We start from the raw sequence: 18,380 nt of genomic DNA, 5'->3' as shown, positions 1-18,380 counted from the left end.
CAGTTCTAAAAACCACGCCAATGAGTCCATGTGTTACTCTCTTAAATCTTGAGACACTTTTTGACAATTAATGTTTCCACATATTGATAGGTTTCCGACCGGGAACACCGCTTTGCTATGGCCACCATCGATGTTCCTGCTCTTATTGAGCTCTGTGGAATTCGATGTGATTTTGACAAGAGTCTCGATGATCAGTTGAACGCTACACGCGTCGACACAATGGCCATTTCTCATATCGGTTATATCTCATATCATAAACAGTCTTAAGAGCAGGAGCCGCCGCGGAAAAAGCTGAAGCAAACAACGAAACAAATATTTGTCCCTTATTCCAAACTTAGTATTTGCTCATAAACCGTAAATAGTGCAAAAACTTTTATTAAAAGTATAACTCCTCGTTTTACCTTTTATTTGCATATTATTATTTATAATTTCGGTGAGTTTCCTTCGTCGATTCTTTACAGGTCTGAGGAATATCTTTCCAAGTCACTGGTAACATTTATAAAATTCAATAAGTTATAATCATTATAATAAAATGTTGCCTAAATTGAAATATAATCCAGTTATCTAAGGAATTTTCTCGAAGGCATTAATAACATGGGGTGTATGTATCAGATTATGTCATCGAATGTTATGTACCGTGTCAGTTAATGAGATAGCGAGCTGCCTTTATTAGTTTCTTATAACAAGCGAGCCTAATGCCTCCGCCCACGGATAATATCACGACGATCGCGCGGTAATCTCGGTAACCAAACTATTCTATTATACTCATCGGGTTAAGCTTTGAATGTAAATATTAAGCTTGTAGTTCAGTATATTTGAAACGTTCGACCGACTGTGTTACTCGAGGAAATGGTATCAGTAAAAAGTAGCAGCCTGTGAACTTCCCACAGCTGGGCAAAGTACTTCTCTCGTCTAGCGGAAAGCTTATGGATATATTTCCTCGTGAGATATTCCTTCTCCGTCGAACACGAGAAAAACTCTTGAAAACTCAGTGATGCTTATCGGGCTCAAACCTGCACTGTTCGGTTGAGATTCATGTTTTCTAGCCGCTGGTCCAGCTCCGCATATATACATATATTACTTTGCTATAGAAAATAAAACTCTCTCGATGTTTTTCAAAGACATTCCACATTTGGTGCGGTATCGTGTTTTGTTCCTTTGTATGCTATAAACTAAAAAGTAATGACTAGCGTTATATAGTCAGTCATTAAGATACGTCTATTATTATCGTTAAAAAAATCATTCAAATGTTAACCGAAAATGATTTCTTCAACAATCACGGAGTCGGAAGCAAGAAGATACTTCACTAACGAGGTAAGCATAATTTGCATATAAACAAGATATAAAATCCGGCGTGGCGTTCGCAGCACTTGTCGGCGCGGCGCGTGCGCATCGTGAAAGTGTGGTGCAATTAAATTAGACGCAGGCGGAAAGCGGAACCGTTGCGTCACTGACCATCTGCCATTATCTGTGGGTCAGTTGGACTCGTCTTTACTTTTTCTTAACAATGTAAACGAAACAATACGTGTAGGCCACTGAGTGAACCGTTTTCATTGTTAGGCATAACATCTTCATTCATCATTGTTTTAAACAAGCCTTTCATTATAATATATAAACGGGGTGTTTATGATATTATGATTTAATTTAATTTGTTTATTGATTTCAGAAAAAACGGACTTCAAGAATGGATATAAAAAAATCACCAAATTAGTTATTAAAACCTGAATATACGATAAAAATAACCAATAAAGCTAGAGGCGTTAGGACGCAGAATTGTTCACGCATGAACACACGCAACAACATATTAATGTACAACGAAAACCTCGTATTCGACTAAAATATACATACAATATATGAGTAGTTAGCCGTTTGAGCTGCTCGTTTTAATTCAGACAGAAAACTATATCTGAACAAATCAATACACACCAATAATAAAACTAGTGTTGGGTGCTTATCAGCTGTGAATAATGTGATGGCTATGAATTGAGATCAACTGTTGAGTACCGTATCGACGTTTGCATGTATTACATTACGACATATTGCAAATTAGGTTTACACCTTTTCCTCAAACGGGGAGCACGCTTTAGCCCACCAGTAAGTATGCTTAGTACGAGTATACTTACAAAATGTTATTATTTCTTTAGTTCAACAAATATAATTAAAGATGGAATACCTACTATATGTAATATATAATAAATATAATATTAATTTGTATTAAAAATATAACTTTCTTGCTTTAAAAATATTATCTTTGGAGCATATTGTGCCTCATTTCTTGTTATATGAAATATGAATATGTTCCAACTACGTGTTCAGGGCTTCTCGATAAGTATACAAACAGGTTTCTCTCATATTTTTTATATATGCCTTTTATTGTATATATAAATAAGAATTTGGTTACTAACAGCGACGGCTGATCGAAATTCTACCTAAAGTACGATACAATAAAATTATTTCTAGCTTTTAAATAAATAATATAGACAAGTAACCTGAAAATAGTTTTAGACAATGTCATATTGAATAACCTCATTTCATATAAAATTTTTGCAACATTACTGTGTAGTTTAGTTGCGAGTATTATATAATAGCTTTGAAATAATTGCACATATTCGGTATTTTAAACCAATATTATTTTTAATTGTATGATACAATAATGTATCAGCGTACTATAATGTAATACACTAATGGTAAGGAGGTGTGGTGGTGACTGGTAAGTGGTCAGCTGTCGTAGTAAAGTAGGTGCTTATCGATAGCCAAATGAGAATAGTAACTCCAACGTAAGCACATAAACCGTACACTGATCTCTACGCAGACCTCGTTATTTAGGGTCAACACTTTTTGCACATAACTCGCTTTAACCTGGTTAAGTTAATTAAATTAAAAATATATGTAAATAAAACAATCATTTATGCCTAGACATTGATATTTGATAAATATGGCACAATGCGTTTATAACAATATCATGTATATTCACAATAATGGAGATCGGTTCAATAGAATCAGTAAAATATTATAAACACGAGAAGTAAAGGTTTCCGACTCGACAAAGACATTCTTAAATAACAACATCGACAAAAATATTCTTGAAGATGTTACTTTATATAATATAATAATTGCGCATTAAATCTCATGTTCGTGTTTTATCAATTGCGCCGAATCTATCTTGATAATACATTTTGTTAATCTTGCATACTAAAGTATGTGTAAATCTCATCAGATGGTAAGAGATGTAGGCGATCTTTTAAAAAATAATATTTTACACACGTAATATTGTATAGTTGACATTTATAGATAGTATTAAAGTAACACGTATCAACCCTGGGTATTAGTTAGCTACTATTCCAAAAATGGCACCGAGCACCATTCCGACGAGTCAGATTATCTGATAACTCATTATTCAGTGCGCGTGTAGAAAGTAACTCCTCCTAAACAACAACGATTATAAACCTTATCCCACTGACTTAAGAGATACTCATTGTTCCGCAATGATCCATTTCGATGTAAGATTATGTTAGGTTAGTTATATAAAAGAGTCCTTATAAGCGTTGAATGAATTGTCGAGGTGAACTCCAAAGACAGTAATACTCCCATACCTAAAATTAGCAGCGACTGCTTCGGCTGCACAAAATGTCAATAAATTACATAAAAAACGTTGGGTCGCCATGTTTTCACATTTAAAGACCACCTCAGGGTCTAGAATCACTGAATACAGTCAGGATAAATAAGAGAATTCATATTATAGCTATTCCGAAGTTGTGTTCGATTTGTTTAGCTCACTCGACTATCACTTAGGCTCGACCAATCTTTCTCAATTTATTTGCTTTCGTATGTCGCAATTTTGTATGAATGTGATTTACGACAATACCTAACTCACTCTAGGTCACTAACTCGATTAGGTTTAGCTCAGTCAGTATGCAGCCGTCACCTAGATCTGTCATCGCGTCTCGATGCGTAATTTGGTCACAATCATTAAAATATTCCTTTACTGTCGTTGAAACTTACAACATACCAATTGTAGATGTATTTATTAACGTGAAAATATTTGTGGGACGTTATAATATAATTAAACATCTCTATCAAAATGTTATTATACGAGTTCACTTTATCAAGAAGTAATGAATCGGAATATGGGTTCTGCCGGATCCGGCATCGGCCGGTAAGCCGAGCTGTAAATATGTAACAACCTTTACAGCAACTAAAATTTATTTTTATCTCGAAGTTTAATAGCCTTTAATTAATTCAATCATAAAGTAACAAATTACAACAAGTAATTGAAAACTGTGTTCGTACAAATTGTACGAATATTGTAGAGTAACCTTTGAAGGAAGTGTACCAACTCTCTTATCTGATAAAATTGTAACGGAACCAATTCCGAGGCGTACATCATTGAACGTTCGCGTGACACTGTCGAGGTGAAATGATACTTGGTGCTTTTCATTTTTACAAGTCGAATTAAATCCAGAGCCTCGAATTAGCCGTTGCCTTCGCTGTATACGACATAAGACGGCGATTTCTCAGAACTTATTCAATGTAGGCGATGCAAATGTCGATTGTGACAGCGGAATAAGTAACGCCTGAATCTACATATGGTGTTTTATGTGCGTTAGTCTTCGCGTCACGCGTAGCCCTTCGGAACGATGTCAGTGGGGTTATGGGACTGCTTCGGTTAGATCTAAAGCGAGGCACTGTTTTTAAATGTGTCTAGTTATATTATTGTAAACTTTAAATAAAAAATGTAATTTAATGTCGATATTCAATAAAATGCGAGGATATCGAAAACATTTAGATTACAAATGCAAGGTTTCTATAATAAAATTCTACAGATATCTTTAACTTTGCCGATGCATAAATTCAAATCATTTGTAAAATATATATTTTGATTTTAATTTTTTTTGACTGAAAGTTTTTGTTTTATGAAAATATGAATTAAAAAATGTAAACAGATAATATTCGTTGTTGTTCTATGTAACGAGCGCCACGTTTGACCACGTGACTGTTTAATTAAATTGATTACGTAATTGAATGCACTTTCTTTGTACTTCTCTGCTTTAACAACGCGCGAAGTTCAAAAGTAATTATCACATTCAATAAATATCTATTTATAATTTGCTACAAAATAATGTTGAAGCGCCACCGAAGCTTGTTGAAACAATTTATAAACTTAAATAAATGATGTGTTAATATTTACTTATTTTTTGATTACACTATCAAACAAACTCGTTTTGTTACTTGTTTATGCAACAACTAAAATGACGCGAACGCGAATAATTCGCGAATTATGCAGCTTGTGTTCAAGAGGATTCAGTATAGTCAGATTTAATAAAATACTTTGAAGAATTAGCTTAATATATACTTATATTTTGCAATTATTGACTATAAAATGATTATAAAAAATGAGGTATTTTATTTTTAATCGGAAATCTTGTAGCGGATACATTTCACTTTTACTTTAATCGAAAATATTTCGAATGTAATATATAAATATTGCTTTGTGTGCAGTAAACACACATACTCGGAGTAGAAACATAGTATACAGTATACGCGCCACGCACACATGTTAAGGGGCTAGAGAGTGCTGGCGAAGATGACGACAAAAGAGCGCATCAGACTTTGGCGTCGCGGCGCATACGAGGGATCTTACCCCAAAACACGCTAATAAATGTTTCACGTAATAAATATAATTAAAAATAACCGCATCGCAACTCATGGGATACTTCAGCTGATGCGATATAAATATCACTCGTGGTGATGTATTATTGGTATATTTGACCGATATTTAATTATATATGTAATAATATAAATGATTAGTCGCAGTTTTTATACTCACCAACAGTCAAAACGAATGTCGCATTCTCCAAATAAAGAAAAACTGTAACAAAAAAGAAAATAAAAATTACTATCTACTAACCACTGATAGTTGTTGTTTTATGATGATGTGAAGAAATTAAGCCAATAAATGTTTATTAAGGGATGGATGGTTGGATGTGTGGTTTACTATATTGGAACACTAGAGGTATATAAATTAGCTATAAAAGTTTAGAACGAGTGATGTTATTAGGAGAAACTTTTCCCGAACACGAAAACTAAGTCAATTGGTAGTAACTTCATCAGATAATAAATCTCCACAAATATTCTGCAATATAAGTGGCTTAAATATCAAGTATTCTTATAAATCATACTTGAACTATGACTTCATCTTATTCTCACGCGGTGAGACCGAGTCACAATCAAAATAACGAAAGTGAAAACGTTTTAGCGTATGCGACATTGGAAGTGACCCCAGCTTTATCCCATACGTCATAAATTATGCATGTTCCACCCGGTGTACCTGAAGCCCATTGAATTATTCAATACATGATATTCAATGTTTTAAGTTATTATATTTGTACGATATTTCAAGAACAAATAACTTCCCAAAGGTATCAACACCACCAACAACATTTTATTAAAAATGGATATAAAAATATATTTGATTATAGATTTAAACAAACTCATTATCATGTTTTTGCTTGTGTCTCGTCGAATCAAATTAGTTCACAGCGAGAGGCTTAGTAGCAGGCATTGAAGAGTTCTCCTATCGAGAGATAGAGCGAGCTGAAATCAATTCCAATTTCCACCAATACCATAAAACTTAGTTTCCATGTTTAATTTACAGAAGTGAATTTTATTGCGTATCCGTCGTGACTCTAACGTAAACACAGATATGACGTTTATATAATCAATGTGCAGACGAAGGCGCTGCATATCTTATAATAATATAAATAAATCTACGTGAGTTGTCAGTACATTATTTTAATTAAATAAAAAAATTTAATTTAAATTAATTTATAATTTTATTTTTCAACAAAAAACTATAATTTTATTACTATTTTTAATTTCAAAAGAGGAGGACACTATTAGACTTTTATCTCATGCGGGTAGACTCTGTTCACCCGTTCGAAGTTCGAGATGTCTACAATACTAGAGTACGAGTACGTAGTTGTAGTCATCTAGTACATTGATTTTTAACAAGTCGTTTGATATCTGTATACGGAGAGCTCGATGCAGGAAGAATACGGAGAAAGCAGATAGAATTACGTTATCTCTAGCGACATCAGCGATCAGGTCAAGCCACTTACCCGCTTAGAAACTTATGGAAACTTTTAAATCAAAATAATATTATAAATCTTTCCAGTCCCGATCCTGTGTTGTTTCACAAACAACGAAGACACATTATGTGACTTTAGCGAATGACACATATATTATTATTTACATCGCGCTATTACTTTTTCTTAAATATTTTTGAAAGCCGGATAAGACATGCGCCGCCTGTTGACGAGTGCTCGCCGTGGACAGGATTGCAACAAATAAGAATAACTCGTACACATTCAATATTCTGTAATTTGTAATTCATCAAATAAGAGACTCTTTACTGTAAACGACATAAAAAGAAGAAGTCAAGACAAGATATGCAATGGCGGTCTTATCTACATCTACTCCAGCCATCGGGCAGAGGACTTGACGGAGTAGCAGCGGTTTGGGAGTTTCCACACTGAGACGGTTGTGATAAGATAAATACTTAAATGTACGCGTCCATGAGATGATGTTTTGATTTTTGGGATACAATAACTGATGAGGCTTTTATTATTATATTTATTTTTTTCTTGGTAAATTAAAAGAAACGCATTTTTCTAGAAAAACTGTTGTTCTATTTTCTTAGTAGGTACGTGCCTTCGCTACTTATTGTAAACTACTATTACATAATTGTTATATGTGTATAATACTTTCGAAAATATGATAAAATAATTGTGAAACACTCACAACTTGTACAGTACGGAATAAATTTAAAAAAAAATCTTAAAAATGTTTAGTTCGGTTATTATTTAAAAAATGAAGTTACAATTGCTTTAATTCGGTGATCTCTTAGAATTTTAAAACGATAGTAAATATAAACAATAAATATTTAAAGAACATTCTACACAATTTGAATAATATTATCTGAATGTATTTATGCGAGCAATCTGTCGCAACCTCGACGGCTGCAATAGGACTGTTTTGTTACCCTGCAATCCCGTAGCTCGCTATTAGGTATATCGTAACGAGCGTTTATCTGTACGCGAGCGAAGCCGCAGCGCGCTGTAATTACTACCAACTACTGACGCTTACCGGCACGTGGTTCCGTTCATTAGCCATCGATGCTTCGATTTAATTGCTTAAATGTTTAAATTGCAGTTAATATTGCAAATATTCTTAATTTATATAAACGGAACACAGGACCGATATTGCTCTCTTTTTGAGTTTCAATTTCAAAAACGTTAAGGACCTAACTTCACACTTTTGCACAACTTCGTACATATACATTATACATAGGTTTATTTAAAAACCATTTCTAAAACTAATACATTATTTCGGCAAATGACAATAGTAATTTGAGGTTGGATTACCAGCGCCGCGTGAAGTTAAATGAAATGATGTTGTCGTACGAGGTACGGAAGGAAACATTTTTGGAAGAATCCTTTCCACCCCATCACCAATCGTTAAGGGTCCGCGTCACTCCTCAAAGGAAGTGCTATAATAAGTGCTAAGTGCCCTCACAAATGTAAGGTTTGTACAACCCTTAAAACAACCCTCATGCAACATATCCATAATTATAAATATATTATTATGTAGCTACTTTAGTTAGTACGTCTTCAACTTCTTTACACAAAAATAACAGATTATTATGAAATTATCCGAGATTATTAATTTTTCGTAATACAGTGGGTAGTACCTAATAAAAATACTCGCTACTAATATAGGACTAGTATATTTATTTTGATTGTAATTACGTAAAAAAACATAATAATAATATAATCAATTCAAAAAGTACAGATCTACTGTTTCGGGAATAATAAATAATTTATGTGTTGAAATTTCATACATTTACTTCTTCTTTTAAAACACCTTCGATAATTTGGATCGGACAAGCGACTCAGTTTAACGTCATTCATCCATTCGTTTAATCTTAAGAATATTTAATTTTCGAAAATAAACCAGTAACTTCCACGCGCCATTAATGTTGAACGGCTGAAACTTAACGCAATGATGACACTGGTAAAATGGATATAATACCAATACTTCAATAAGAATTCGGGCTGGTGGTTTCGATAATAATAATTGAAATAGAAATTTTCGACCAAAATTAATTTCACGCTCCGCTCAAAACCATTTCTTTAATTTTGCACATTGAGGGACATTTGCAATACACTATCAGTAATAGCTGAAACCGAGATTTGCGACTTTAGTTCGACTGTGTGGTCACTAAAATAATTAATAAAATTCCAAATTTTGCCATTTTGAATAACTCGTAAAGGTTGTTTGCACGCGCTTAGTTAAACACCGATCTCCTTATTTTTGTCACAGAAAGTAGAATTGCTTACCTGATTTCCTCTTAAATAATATTTATCAATTAATTCGTTGACGTTCTTAAATATATTTATAGTTAGAGTGCGCACGAAACAAATTTTTGAAATCGTTAACAATATGTTTTCAACATTTATTTGTAAATTAGGCTTCTGTATTTTTAATGTGAGTAAACCTTTCTTAGAGCATTGCTAATATGAGCCATCGGCGATTGAAGTTACAAGTGCCGCATCTATTTTCCATCATTAGATTAAACATTAATAAATATATGAAAAAACGGAAAGTCAGTCAAACTATCAGTGTGTGTACATTGCAATTAAAATGCTGAGTGGTAAGTTAACTTATACACATTCAACATTTTATAAATAAAATATCATTTATAGTTGACGAGGCTGCGGAGTGCTAATTTATGTAGTTCTCTATAAGGCACGGAATACACGATAAAACTAAAGTGTGAACATGTTTTATTCATTCGCAGTAAAAAAGTAGGCTTCACTCGATGGTCATTTTAGCACCATTTATTTAAATAGCACACTGCACAACATCATATTTGATATCAATAAACTAGAACGAAAAGGAAGCGCTCTCTAACTGCGAATTACAACAAAGTAGATATTATAAAAACCTTCATGACATGCATATCAAAGTCTTTAATATTATAAAAATAAATTTCAAATCACAATTTCTTAATGGCATAAAGTATAATATCTGATCCCATTCGCCGGCTGTAGTCTGGAAACGAATGCAACATTATTTTTTATTGGTACTTTGTAAGACAAAATAAACGTTGAAACAATTACACATAACAATATTTAAGTTGACACAGCAATCTAGACAAACTAGCTCTGTTCTCGGTATTATGACAACACTGTCAAGTTTAATATCGTGAATCGTAAGAGCGTGTTTACGTAAACACGGCGCAGAGCGCTCCACTTCCGATGAACCGAGTTAAATATTAGCATTCATCGCGAGACAAGCGGCAGACTGTGGCTTGTTTTAAAATTAAATATTTTGCGTTCTTGTAATATTCTATTGAATTTAATTAAAAAGAAAAAAATATATAAGTTACAAAAAAATAATAATATATACATATTTTACGAAACGATAATTCGTCAATAAGTTTGATAGAAATTCGAGCTCGATCGGTGATGGTTCGGTCTCGGCGAAACATCTTCGGGAAACGACGTAATATGCCGTATGGAAATCTGCAACATGTGGCTTATTGGAATAAGCTCCAAACCCCTTCTCCTTAATAAAAGAGGAAAGAGCAGCAGTAAGATCTTGCTCAATATTTAACAAATTGTGCATCTCAGGTTATTCATTATAATCGCCTACTTTTAGGCATTTATGTTGGATTTAATACCTAATATATACATAATAAAGTACATAGAGCAATGGTTGCTTCTGGTTCATTTGTTTCAATGCAATGTGAAAACTAATTAGTGCAAAGTTTGAAGTTAGGCGAGACTATTAGGTTTTTAGATGATTATTTTAGTCGTGATAAAACAACAGTTCCAGATAAATTGTCTTTATCGCTTAAAAATAAAGCAGTACTATAAATTTTATGGTGTGATACAAGTTTTATTTTTGATAAATAATTTATTTTACAAAACCACGACTGTTTAAACAAATTAACATTATAAGTGCGACAATTAATTGTTATTAAGCCTCACGCATTACTTCACAATAATCACTATCAGTACTTATTGCTAGCAGGCTATTAATATTTATTACCATTGCAAGGCAAGGTCAGTATTATTACTTTCCTCTGTAACAATAACAAATGTAGCCGTGACTTTATTCAAAAGTAACATTCCAAATCGTGAATGGCGCAAAGAGCATGACGTATTCGTTTTATTACTATATCTTTATTAAGTCATTGATCTATTATTTTATAATAGATACATAACAAATAATATACGCTATATATATATAGCGCCACCGATAGCGGTTCAGGTTTGGTGTTGGTCATAGTAGTACAGTTTTTTATGATTTATAGTAAAATTCTATAAATTAAGCTATAACATATCGCCAAACCGCTATTCGATAAACAAACGCTACACTTAATATGTATTTGTTTATGATTACAAACGATCAGTAGGAATATACTGACAAACATTTAAGCTTAATATACCGACCTTATTTAGAAAATGTTACACAGAAACATACAAAGTTTATGGCGGTGCACTCAAGATGCAAGCGATATTGTGTCTCTTACCGGGCACAAACTCTTGAGTTTTGGAGCATCTCTACAAATTTTTTTTTATAAAAATAATTATAAAAAATGTTTTGCAATGTATCTTTGAATAAATATTAAATTCAATTAACTTATAAGACTCGTGCGCCATAGTAAGCTCTAACAACAAGTATAGCATAGTAGTTTTATTTCATTTTGTTGAACGACGAGTGTACGTATAAAAGACGAACACAAAGCACTATGTGTTTATATACCGTATTGTATTTATAACGTAATGTTCTTATAGAAAATACACGTTTCTGTAATAAAATACTGAAATTGAAAACGAGAGCGAACTGTTTTCAAACGGCGCTCGGCCAGCGATCGCCATGCGGAACATTAGCTAACTCCAATGAGTTAATATACCGACTCTCGCCACATTTCATTGTAATACAAACTAATTAGAGGTAATTTATAACGGAAATTATACGTGTATGTTGTATGAAAAGATAATTTGTGGAAGAAAGACTTTTAATGAAAACAATATAAATTTTTTGGGACTTAAAATGTTACTTGTCATCAGACCTTTACCTAATTTTATAATCTGCATTCAATGTAATCTTTCAAATTAATATCGATTTTATTCACAGAGTCATCATCTCGGTCGCTCGTCGTATACGACTCTAATTACATCACCGAAACGTCGATTTGATGAGCTTGGTTGTCAATAATTCGATTATTGCGTCATTATTTTTATTTAATTCGTATACACAAAAATAAAACTGAAATAAGCTGCTTTTAATGAATATGAAATAACAAAAAAATCAACAAATGAATATTAATATGATAATTACGTAGAAACAGAAACAATCGCCATATTAGGAATAAATAATAATTAGCGCCGCGCGTGCGGCGACTCATAAACGGTTTCAGCGAAGGCATCGGCCGCGCTTTCACATGCCGCGAATTACTCTTACGCTATCTAGAGTAAAAGAATCTCTTAACTTGTAATAGCAATATTATTTCATTAACTGAAATGTATAACAATGTTACACACTTTCAAAGTGCCAATGACTTTAATGCTCATGGCCTTTTAATAGATTGATACTAAATGAATCGGAATTACCCGTAACAAATTGTTTCATTTGTGAAGGTAAATTAAATTTTCTTTATTGCTTTATTAATTATTTTATGAATTACCTTGTAATGATATTTTCGACGATTTACCTTATCTAGGCAACTTCAAAACACAGTCGTTTTTGTGTGTGTTAATTAGGGGAGTTTGGGTGGCTGTCGGATGAATTTTGGTTTATTTTTCTTGTTATATTCCTGCAAGAGTATTTGAGCGTTATATAAAATACGATACAAGCGCAAAGTTATGACTCTCGAGATGACGACAGTAACTTATTTGACACAAACGTCGGGTTACCAATAAAACGTTGACCAGTGCGTATTTAAACATAACTGAAAACATTTATTATATCGAACAGTCTGTACCATTGTTAAGCAGAATGAGTGGTGAAGGTTAAACTCGGTGTTTTAGGAACAGTCACAAATTACATAAAGCATTGTTACATGTGGGCTTCCATTTTCAGTTCGTGATCTTACAGTCAACATTGCTTCGCCTTGAGCGACGCAGCTGAACAACGAACGCACTCGCGCAGCCGGACAATATATAATATTTTAAAACAAATAATTTTTTTTCGGTCTTATAGTTCGTGCTAACTTAGTACAACTCTCACTTTTTACACAAGCATATATTTTTACCGTTCTTCTAAGCCTCGTGAAATTCTGACCTACCACCGAGCCGAAGCTAAAATGTGTCGTGTCCGTGTGAAATGTACACAAAGGAACAGAGAGACAATGACGTGTCTCACCCATAGCTAAAGCAACTATAATTAATACAAATAATAATCTGTCAAGCAGTTCGTACGCTGCCCTCTAGCGATTGACTGATCGTGTGGAATACAAAACTTGTGTCACCTCTTGTCATAGTTGCCTTCTACAACCCAACTGTTCCCCCTCTTCTTTATCCTTGCATAGCTCATTCCACTGTTCTAATCTCTTTTCTGACTCCTTATCGCACACTCAGCGAGACCTGCAGTCCGATTCTGTGAGAATTCATTTCGTATCTCTCTTGTGAAATATTGACAACCGACTTACGGGGATACGCCATTTTGATACGTGTATCCTATAAACTTTATAATTATTACAAACAATGTTGCATATCAGATTCTGACATTTCACGTCCGTGTTCTACGGTGAGTTTAACTCTGCTGTACTAACTGCCGCATTATATATGTACATACATTTTAATATATAAAATATATTTATCAAATTAAATATGTATATCCGTTTTCCTAGGTGGAAGTTCAGTAATATATTTAGTGTAGAGGTTATTATTATATATATCCTGTATGTTGTCACATTACGCATAAAAAATAAAGAAAATGAAACAATTAAGTATTTATTTATAAATTTACTAAATTAACGATGTAAACCACGTATTCGGGAAGGATATATTTATTATATATGTTTGACGAAGCGCTTGATGATATATGAGTATGTTTTCTGATAGCACGTTATCGGCGCCGGCGCAGAGAAAATCAGTTTTCTTCCGTTTGTCGAGTAACGAGAGCGAGCTTATCTCGCTTTAAACTAATATTGTTCTTGGGGTAATGTTGGCTCGCACGTTTGACGTAATATTTAGTTTACGTTGAAATGATAATTTCAAATTTACCTATTTATTTATTTTAATAATGATGTACTTCATGGGCTAAAACTAATTCAAAACCGGCAAAGCGTGAGTCTGACTCGAGCATTAATTTTAAACCCAAGGGTAGGTGCGTACTATCCTTGGACTTAATTTTTTTATTATTATTTGTAATGGCGAAGAAATAGCCCGGTGACAGATAGACAGTCAGAAGGCATAAGCTTATAGTTATTAATTTCCACCTCGGTATCCACCTTTCGGACACAGGTCTTAAAATTAAGAAATAGTAGTCTGTGAATATACTATTTTGAAAATAATATTTCAAGTAACGTGACGAGGGTTTATCTTAAAAGAAGGCCTTAATTACCTATTAGTGATTCTTATTTATTTTAAAATAAATGTATATCGGTGAGTAAATTAATGATCAATAACGAGCAAACCATACAAATTAATCTTAATCTCACCTCGCAAGCCGACATGGTGCTCCGAGTGTTGATGTAACTCAACTAGAGATCGCACACCCACACATTACTCGAAGCGTTATCGTCAAGACTTTCAACACAAGGCACTGAGTCTATTTGTGGTCATCTCCCGAAAGTGATACGGTCTATGGGTAAAATATTACTCGTTTCCGCCAGGCGACACCCGCACCGAACGACAAATACTCGATTCCTATAAAAATATTGCCTATGAGAATATATTTAGTCGCGTGAGGTGAAAACTAAGAATACGATACGGTTGAGCAAGTTTTATGATTTATAAATTTGTATGTCATTGAACTTAAATATATAGATGATATTGATATAATATTTCATTATTATATACCCCGACTTTCTATATTAGTTTTTAAATTTTACTATAAATATTTTCTATTTGGCATCTTGGAATAAGACACCGGGTTGATAACCTTTCAATAGGAAATCTACAGAACCACTTTTTAAAATAATCTTACACTCACATCGAAGCTTCGTTTAGAATAACCTACTAAGCCGTACTTTTTACTACAATAATCAGTGAGAACCGTTAATATACGAATATAAAGCCTAAAGGATAACTCATCAGCAAGAGTCCGTCGTAAAAACGGCACGGCTTCGACGGCGGCGCGGCGCGTACTCACAAGGTACAGTCTCTACGAGCGGAGTAGCGCACGCTGTGGGAAAGTGGACGGCGTTCGGCAGGAAGGCGCCAGCGAAGGTCAAGTTCAATAGAATTGTACCAAATCTCAGTTCACTCTCATCTGCCGATACTGAAGTGAGGGTAAATGTGCTTGGCACGGTAAAGCTATCCAATGCTTGTGTATAAAATATGTATCCGATGTATTATTGGGATCTTTTCGAGTGTATAAGTTAAACTTATGGAATTTATATACTCTAATAAAAGTCCAAAACGGATACACAACTTATGGCGTAAGCATTCTTCGGATAATTTGTTTTGGTACCAGCAGTAGTAGGACTTGGATTCATGGACTCAAAATCCATGAATAACTCGATAGTGAACTTATTACATTTATAAAGAATAACATTATATCTATGTTTGTGAAGAAATGACGCAAAATATACAACCCGATGTAGAAATATCCAGGGCTCTTCATTTTTTCTTGTATTTTAAGATTTGATTGAAAAACAAGAATGTTTCACAATAAATGTAATATTGTAACTTGTGTCCATTGCATGAAAGCGACCCAGCATCCACAGCACATGAATCAATTCGCTGCCAACCCTCCCTCTCACCCCTTCAAACTTTCTATGCAGCGGAAAGGGAGAGGAGATCGTTGCATCGCGCAAGTCTCCCCGTCACAGCGAGGGCAGCCGGAGCGAGCTCGGAGACGATGATTGCCGTATAACAATCAATAATACTAAAAAGAGCGTGTGAAAGTGCCTTTGAAATTAAATTTATGGAATGGTGTGTTAAAACGACCCGGGGGTTATCCGTTGCCGATGTTTTACACTTCTTTGATGTTGAGTCTAAAATAGACCAAGTCTCGAGATAATGTATCTAATCTAACGGAACACAAAGAGGACACAGCTTACTTATTTATAATTGGTAAACAAATTAGGTGCAATTACTTTAGACTTTGCAGCGTTTATATAATTGTTGAATGATGGAATGCAGCATGAATAAAATACGTAAGTATTTGTGTAAAGAACACACAAAACATGTTTTTATCAAAACAAATTAAAATAATTCCAATTACATATTCGGCTTTAAAAAAATTTAAAACTTTTACATATTTATTACGCAATCTCAATTGCATTTTTAAGGTTTTTCGAATAAACCGTTTTAAAGGCTAGTTTCCGTTGCCTCATATGAGAGGGAGAGGGTAGGTGCTGAGTGTGTCCTTTTCTGCGCGCCTGATAAAGTGTTTGCAAAATTTCATAATATTCAGCTGAGTAGTTAGACGCGAAAGCAACAACTAACTCACTTCACATTTATAATATTAGCCAGGATAGCGGAACCACTAACGATTTTCCTAGTTTTCAAGTTACAATAGTCATAATAATAGTCTTGAAAACAAAATATGTATCTAATCCAACGCAATAGATTACAAAATCATAAAAGTTAAAATATTTTAAATAAATTGACCAGCTTTGAACAGTTGTTTTAAGTTACCTCTTAAGAAAACGGTGTGTTCTAAAATGGAAACCAATTAAATTTCTTCCAAGACTACTTAGAACATTGTCTGCACTGGCCACTTAGTTTTATAATAAGCAGCAAACATTGCAACTTAGAGGAGTAATTGTGATTTTTATTTTAATATATGGTGTAGTATTTATTTTAGCATATACTTATGCCAAATGTTTATAGCAACATATACATAGATATAAGCAAACTGAAAATTCACACACACACACCCACCAAAATAGCGTAACCCCATGAGTTGAAGTGAGATACGAAGAGAGTTCTTACAGAATAGTACTGCAGGTTTCGTTTCAAAATATAACGTAAAGTAAAATTAGCCATACGTTCTATGGTCTTATAACTATGTAACACGATTCTATTAATTTTAAATCACATTGAGATCAAAGACACCGTTGTAAAGAAACCGTGCAGAGCAACATCATTATAATCTTAATATAAAAGTGGAACAGTTTAAAGTTAATGCACGTTAGGGACATTCTTGTAAAAAAAGATAAGTTCATATAAACATTTTCATGTATAATCATTTTAATGTTTAATCAATAAGAAGGCATTCTTATTGATTAAACATTATAAACACTTCAGGAAGGAAGAATTACCAACCTAATTAAAAAACTGAGTTTAACTACTTTTTTTAATACAATTGCTTTTAATCGCGGACGTAAGGGAAAATCGAGTTTTGTAGGAGTGGTCCCACTTACCCGAGTCACACCTTCTGCTAATCGTGTTGTTCCAGTTAGCGACTAAACAACAATTAATCGCCCTAATGCGAAAAGCTCATGAGAGACTTAATTACTATACTCCATATGTCTAGACTACTTGCACTAATTAGACTTTTAATTTAAAAAACGCTAAAATGATAGGATTCGTTTAAAACTATAACCTGAGACGCTGCAACACTTCAAGCAAATAAGTAAGTTATGGTTTAAGTTAAACAAATCTTGAACCATAAGGCACTTAAACCAGCCCCTTAAAAGAGTTCTCACGCTCTTACAAACTCGTCTAAGTTACGAGTCTCCATACTACAGTAACTTGAGCTTACACTTACTTAGCGTGACTCATTTATTAGTTGGCGAGTTGTTTTACTTGATTCATTGCTCGTTATCGTATGTACAAAGTCTATTTATTACGAGATTAATAATTCACTGAGAACAACTGAAAGAGTTATTAAGACATCGTTGAAATTGAAAGATTATTAATTTTGGTCAAGTAAGCCTTACTTAAAGTCAAGTACGGCATTTATTTATATAAGAATTATAAATCCTTTATAAATTAAATACATCGTTTTTTTATGCATTATAAAAGGCGTCGTGTGATATTTTTCTATTGTAATAAATTTGTAACTATAATTAATTTATAGTTTAATTACAAATCATAGTTAATTAAAATCTGAAATATTATCATCCTTTATTGTAGCTATAAGAAAATCAAACCCAACCAAAGTGAGCTCAAACTATTTCGTTATGGGATATG

The 18,380-nt window shown here is 33.4% G+C and overlaps 1 protein-coding gene across 2 annotated transcripts in view; it reads right to left on the bottom strand.

Annotated features, from left to right (window-relative positions):
* LOC113402270 (GAS2-like protein 3) overlaps positions 1 to 18,380 on the bottom strand; it is a 106,016-nt gene that overhangs the window by 24,708 nt on the left and 62,928 nt on the right. Inside the window, exon 3 of one of the 2 annotated variants that reach the window (XM_026642464.2) lies at positions 5,828 to 5,869. The exons of the other annotated variant lie outside the window; for it this stretch is intronic. The gene's annotated coding sequence lies outside the window, so the exon portion shown is untranslated. The remainder of the gene's footprint in view (positions 1 to 5,827; positions 5,870 to 18,380) is intronic. 2 annotated transcript variants of the gene reach the window in all.

The sequence above is a fragment of the Vanessa tameamea genome, chromosome 22, assembly GCF_037043105.1.
Source record: "Vanessa tameamea isolate UH-Manoa-2023 chromosome 22, ilVanTame1 primary haplotype, whole genome shotgun sequence".
Classification (NCBI taxonomy): domain Eukaryota; kingdom Metazoa; phylum Arthropoda; class Insecta; order Lepidoptera; family Nymphalidae; genus Vanessa; species Vanessa tameamea.
Note: the sequence above shows the minus strand (reverse complement) of the source record. Positions and strands in the feature narration are given on the sequence as shown.